This window comes from Malus sylvestris, chromosome 15 (genome assembly GCF_916048215.2).
Source record: "Malus sylvestris chromosome 15, drMalSylv7.2, whole genome shotgun sequence".
Taxonomy (NCBI): domain Eukaryota; kingdom Viridiplantae; phylum Streptophyta; class Magnoliopsida; order Rosales; family Rosaceae; genus Malus; species Malus sylvestris.
This window is the reverse complement of record NC_062274.1, coordinates 10,617,546-10,622,962: the sequence shown is the minus strand read 5'-3', so window position 1 is coordinate 10,622,962 and position 5,417 is coordinate 10,617,546. Positions and strand designations below refer to the sequence as shown.

At 36.9% G+C, this 5,417-nt stretch overlaps 1 pseudogene; it reads left to right on the top strand.

The window, feature by feature from the left end:
* The first annotated feature begins 4,024 nt into the window (after nucleotides 1–4,024).
* LOC126604739 (glutathione S-transferase T3-like) lies at nucleotides 4,025–5,185 on the top strand (annotated as a pseudogene).
* Nucleotides 5,186–5,417: the final 232 nt, after the last annotated feature.

The window sequence follows — 5,417 nt, the reverse complement described above, 5'->3', positions numbered from 1 at the left end:
CGTTCATCGTACATTATGCAACCAATTTTCATCATGTACTTTTTATAAAGATCCTCAGAGTCCTCAATTAAATTTTAATATTTTTTATGAGCTCAGAAAATCATGCATTATCCATTGCTAGTTGTTTTGGGGATCCGTGTGCTGGCAAGGGATTACTAAAGGGATGACTTTTCAACGTGGCATTGAGGGAAGAAAGGGTAGTATAGGATCTCTCCCATCAAATCTCATCAATCAATTAATCAGAATTCTTAAAATTTGATCGAATGACTAAAATTATAATTTTTTAAAGGATCACTGTTTATAACCGTTTAATTAAATTTCAATAGTCCGGATTAATTGATTGATAGGTTTTGATGGAAAAGATCTATTTAGGATATTACTCCTGGAAGCACGCCAAGTGTCAATTAGGATAAAGATGATTTTAGTGATACCATCGGACGGAAGATGGTTTTGGTTATCATCAAAAGGTAATTGGTAGTCACCGTATGGACTCTACAACACGTTCAAGCGTATTTATCCTATAAATACAAGTGACCGTGCAACTCAGAAGGCATTTTCCAACTTAATAAACAACTCAAATGCTTTATGCAAAAATTTACGAGCTATGTGAAACGTTTTATCACATTTGTTGAGAAAAAAACAGTAATATCTTAATATGTAAAACGTCTTATCACATTTGTTGAGAAAAAACACTAATTATCTTAACCCAAAATACTAATTATCATTGCTTCTGGCTGGTTAGTGATCCAAGTCTTGGCTAGTAAGAGGTCACTTCATTAGCTTCCTGTAGAATCGGTATCACTCTTTTGTGCATTTTGCAGTTCAGCATTCAGACGTTCATCATAAAACATTTCTTTTTTTTTTAATGCTCATGTCCCTAATACCGATTTGGTGCACATATATTCTCATGAATATAATCGAGGCAACCGAACCTGGTGTAGGAGATCATGAACTCGCAATGATCTAGACAACCTTGTCTTCATGTTCTAGAATAAGGTCAAGAAGTGTTCCTTCCTTGGCCGTAATTGTTCAACAACAGAAGTCAACATTTAACACCACCACCCACCAGCACCACATATATTTGTTTGTCCAACTGACGTAATTAGCTCATAATTGGCACGCATTCATTCACAAGAACGTACATGTTAGTGATACAATATCGAACAATAACAATACATACTTTATTTAGTAGTTTATACCAATGGATGCCCTATACCCACCCCCTAACTATCTCATAAAACTCAACATCATTTATTCTTGCACATAATTTTCTCTTCCCATTTTAGACTCATAAAAATAATAATAATAATAATAATAATTCTCTTATACCTTCCGTTGGTCAAATATAAGGCTTAACCTCTTACTTCCCACTTATTATGATTCTCTTGTGTAATATTCCTTTTATTTTTACAAATTACAAATAAATATAATGGTGCTAGTTTATACAACTTGTCGTTGAACAATAATATATGCATGATGGTTTCTATCGACATCTGTAACATTCCACATCGTTCAGGGGAGTGGATCCTCTAAGCCTTATATGTATATGCCCATATCTACCTAGCATGAGGCATTTTGAGAACTCACTGGTTTCGAATTCCATCAGAATTTTGAAGTTAAGCGAGTTCGGACGAGAACGGTCCTAGAATGGGTGACCCATTAGGAAGTTCTCGTGTGAGTTCCCAAAAACAAAACCGTGAGGGCATGGTCGGGGCCCAAAGCGGACAATATCATGCTACAATAGAGTCGAGCCTGTGATGTGGTGGGGGCCCGGGCCAGGATGTGACAATTTGGTATCAGAGCCAATCCCTGGCTGGATGTGTGCCGACGAGGATATTGGGCCCCTAAGGGTGGTGGATTGTAACATCCTACATCGTCCAGGGGAGTAGATCATCTAAGCCTTATATGTATATTCTCATCTCTACCTAGCACGAGGCCTTTTGGGAACTCATTACTCACTGGCTTCGGATTTCATCGGAATTTTGAAGTTAAGCGAGTTCGGATGAGAGCGGTCCTAGGATGGGTGACCCACTGAGAAGTTCTCGTGTGAGTTCCTAAAAACAAAATCGTGAGGGCGTGGTCAAGACCCAAATCGGACAATATCATGCTACAGTGGAGTCGAGCCCTGGAAGTGGTGGGGGCACGGGCCTGGATGTGACAGCATCGGCATGTCAGGAGTCGCGACGTTAAAACTGATGCTCTGTCTTCTGTCGAGAATCCTATATCTATGATTTTTTTGGGTAAATTACATTTTATCCCCTTAAGTTTGCGGTCGATTTCAATTCCTTACAACATCTTTAAAACATTTCACTTTCATACCTTTCAATTTCATATATCCGTGAGAAAATCTGTTAAGTAAACAGTTGGCAAATAAGGGGTCCCCATTTGTATTGACGTGGCTGCCACATGACTAAACACTTAATAAAAAATTTAAAAATTTAAATTAACTAATTAAAAAAAAAAACCAAAACTCAATTCGTCTTCCCCACCCTTTCTCCTTACCTAAGCACACCCCCAACCCAGAATCCCCATCACGTTCACACTCTTCACCGCCGGTGCCTTCCTCCTCACGCTCACACTCCTCACCACCCTCACCGAAGCGCACAACATTACACGCCAACCTTCCTCCACTCTCCTCACTCTTTCTCTTGAACCCCAAACCCCCTAAAATCCCCAGATCCAAAACCCAAAATTCCCAGATCCAAAATCCTCAGTTCTCGACCTTCAACCACTACCTCACCCTCACCCACCTTGCTGCCCACATCATGACTGCACCACCATCACCGTCTGCACCGTCGACAACTGGGGAATGGGGGATTTTTTTTCTTCAGGTTTTCATACAAGTAATTTGGGTTTTTTTTTTTGGGGGGGGGGGGGGGGGTTGGTGGGCTGGGCTAGGGTGGGGTGGGATGGGGGATTTGGGTTGCAGGGAAGGGGTGGGTTTTTTGGATGGGAGGAAAGGGAGAAAGGATAGGGGAAGATGGTTTCAGGTTTTTATTTTATTTTAATAGGGTATTAAGGGGGGGGGGATTGGTGGGGTGGTGGGGTGGGGTGGGGTGGGATGGGGGATTTGGGTTGCAAGGAAGGGGTGGGTTTTTTGGATGGGAGGAGAGGGAGAAAGGATCAGGGAAGATGGTTTCAGGTTTTTATTTTATTTTAATAGGGTAAATTATTATAATATTTTAAATGCATAAAAAAATATTTTTTACCATGTGACATAAATTTGGCAGTCACATTAGCTTTTAACCGACTAAATGATGGAAAATGTAACAGATGTATAATATTGAAATAAAATAGTATTTGAGGTATGAAAGTGAAATATTTTAAAAATGTTATAAGAAATTGAAATCAACCCCTAACCTGAAAAGGTAAATGTAATTTACCTTTTTTTTTTTTTAATCACGGTGTCTTTGTATCTTAGAGTCAATAATATTTGTTTTCCCTTTTAAATATTAAAATAACATGCTTCAAAGCCTAGTTTGTTGCAAATGAAATAATGTAGTTTCACGTCATGTTTACATGACAGCAATGAAATAAAGAGGGAATCGAAGAGCTTAAAAATAGTAAAAATAATGAAGAGAATCAGATGAACTATCTGTCTAGTTGATATGATTGATGGTAATTACAAGTTTTAAAAGAAAGTAATAACTTTTTGGATTCTTTATGTGTTAGTAAACACGAAAAAAATTTAAAACTAAATATTATTTTTTTAACAAATAATATTATTTACCATAAGGGCGAGGAGGTGGCTCAGCCTCATATAACTTGTAATAATATGATTCAAATTCATCTTTGACTAAAATGAAACCTAAGAGCGTCTCCAAAGGAGATGCTAAATTGTCCATATAAGCTTTAACAGTAAAAAAAAACAGCCACTAATTGTTTTTAACTGAATTGTCAAATCCTATGTAGCATGACATGGAATGGCAGTAAAAGGGTTTACCGTCAAATTTGACAAGCTTCAAATTTTTTTTACTAATTATTAAATGTCTTTTATTAATTTTTTTTCTCCTCTATCCTCGAAAGTGTTCGTTTTTCTCAACCTCTGCACTTCCTCATAAGCTCCATAACCGCATCGTTATCATCTCCTCCAACTCCCCTCTTCATCTCTTGCAACAACTTTTCGTATCTCTCGTTTGCAACATTTCGCTCATCCGCAACTTTACGGATTCTCAATTTTTTGAATTTCCAGATTTTTCTTCGCAACAATCTCAATTTTCAAGTCAAGTGTCTGAACAAATCGATGTGGAATCGTCTGGAAGCAAGAAAAAAGTTCTTCGTGGTGCTGGGTTCAACAAAGATGAGGATCATGTTCTTATTAGTGCATGGTTGAATACTAGCATGGATGCCATAATTGGAAATGACCAAAAACATCAAACTTATTGGCAACGAATTGAGGAGTACTAAACCAAAACAAGTGGTTCGAGAGTAATCGTACGGGCCGAATGTTGTCTCAACGATGGCAAAAAATCCAGAAGGAGGTCAATAGATTTTCTGCATGTCTTGCCACTTTATATGAGCATAACCAGAGTGGCGCAACTCAGCAAGACATGGTAAATCAAATAGTGTTGATGTATTTAATTTTAATTATACATATTTATTCTCGTGTGGAATTTTATTTTTCAGATTGCAAATGCGAAGGCTACGTATGAAGCACTACACCAAAAAAAATTCAATCTTGATCATGCGTGGGTTTTGTTGAGGCACCAACCAAAGTGGTTACAAGTCGTAGAATCTTTGAAAAATAATTCTACTTCAAAAACAATAGTAGAAATTGAAGATGACAACATTGATACTGAGAAAAGGCCACTAGGAAACAAGGCTGCCAAGATAAAAATGAAAGAAGCCGCGAAGAACGACTCCACACCTATTTCGGTGCAAATTCAAAAGTTACATGAGGAGAAAAAAGAAAGAGATGGGAGGAAAATGGAACTTATTAAGAAGAAAGTTGAGCACGATGAACAAAAACTCGACTTAATCGACTTGATTTTTAGACAAAAATTATGTCTATGGACACAAGTGACATGGACGATGAAGAACGACTATATTATTCCCAACTTAAAATGAAAATTCTTAGAAGTGATGAATATTGAGTTGGGTATTTATTTCTTCTATTTTCAATTAAGGGGTTGTATTTTGTTGGATTATTTGTGGCTGAATTAATTAATATGACTTTTATTATGAATTATTTAGATGTAAAATTTAAAGTACAAGATGGAAATTAAGAAGAAAAAAAAGTTTAATTTGACATATCAGGTAGAGAGCAAAACATAAAAATATATGAAAATGCTACATAAGTTGTTAAATTTTAAATTTTAAATTCAAAATTTGACATCTCATTTAAAAATAATATAAGATCTCCCATTTACTTGAGTGTTGATGCGGATGCCAAGATGCTGATGCAGATAATAGCGGAT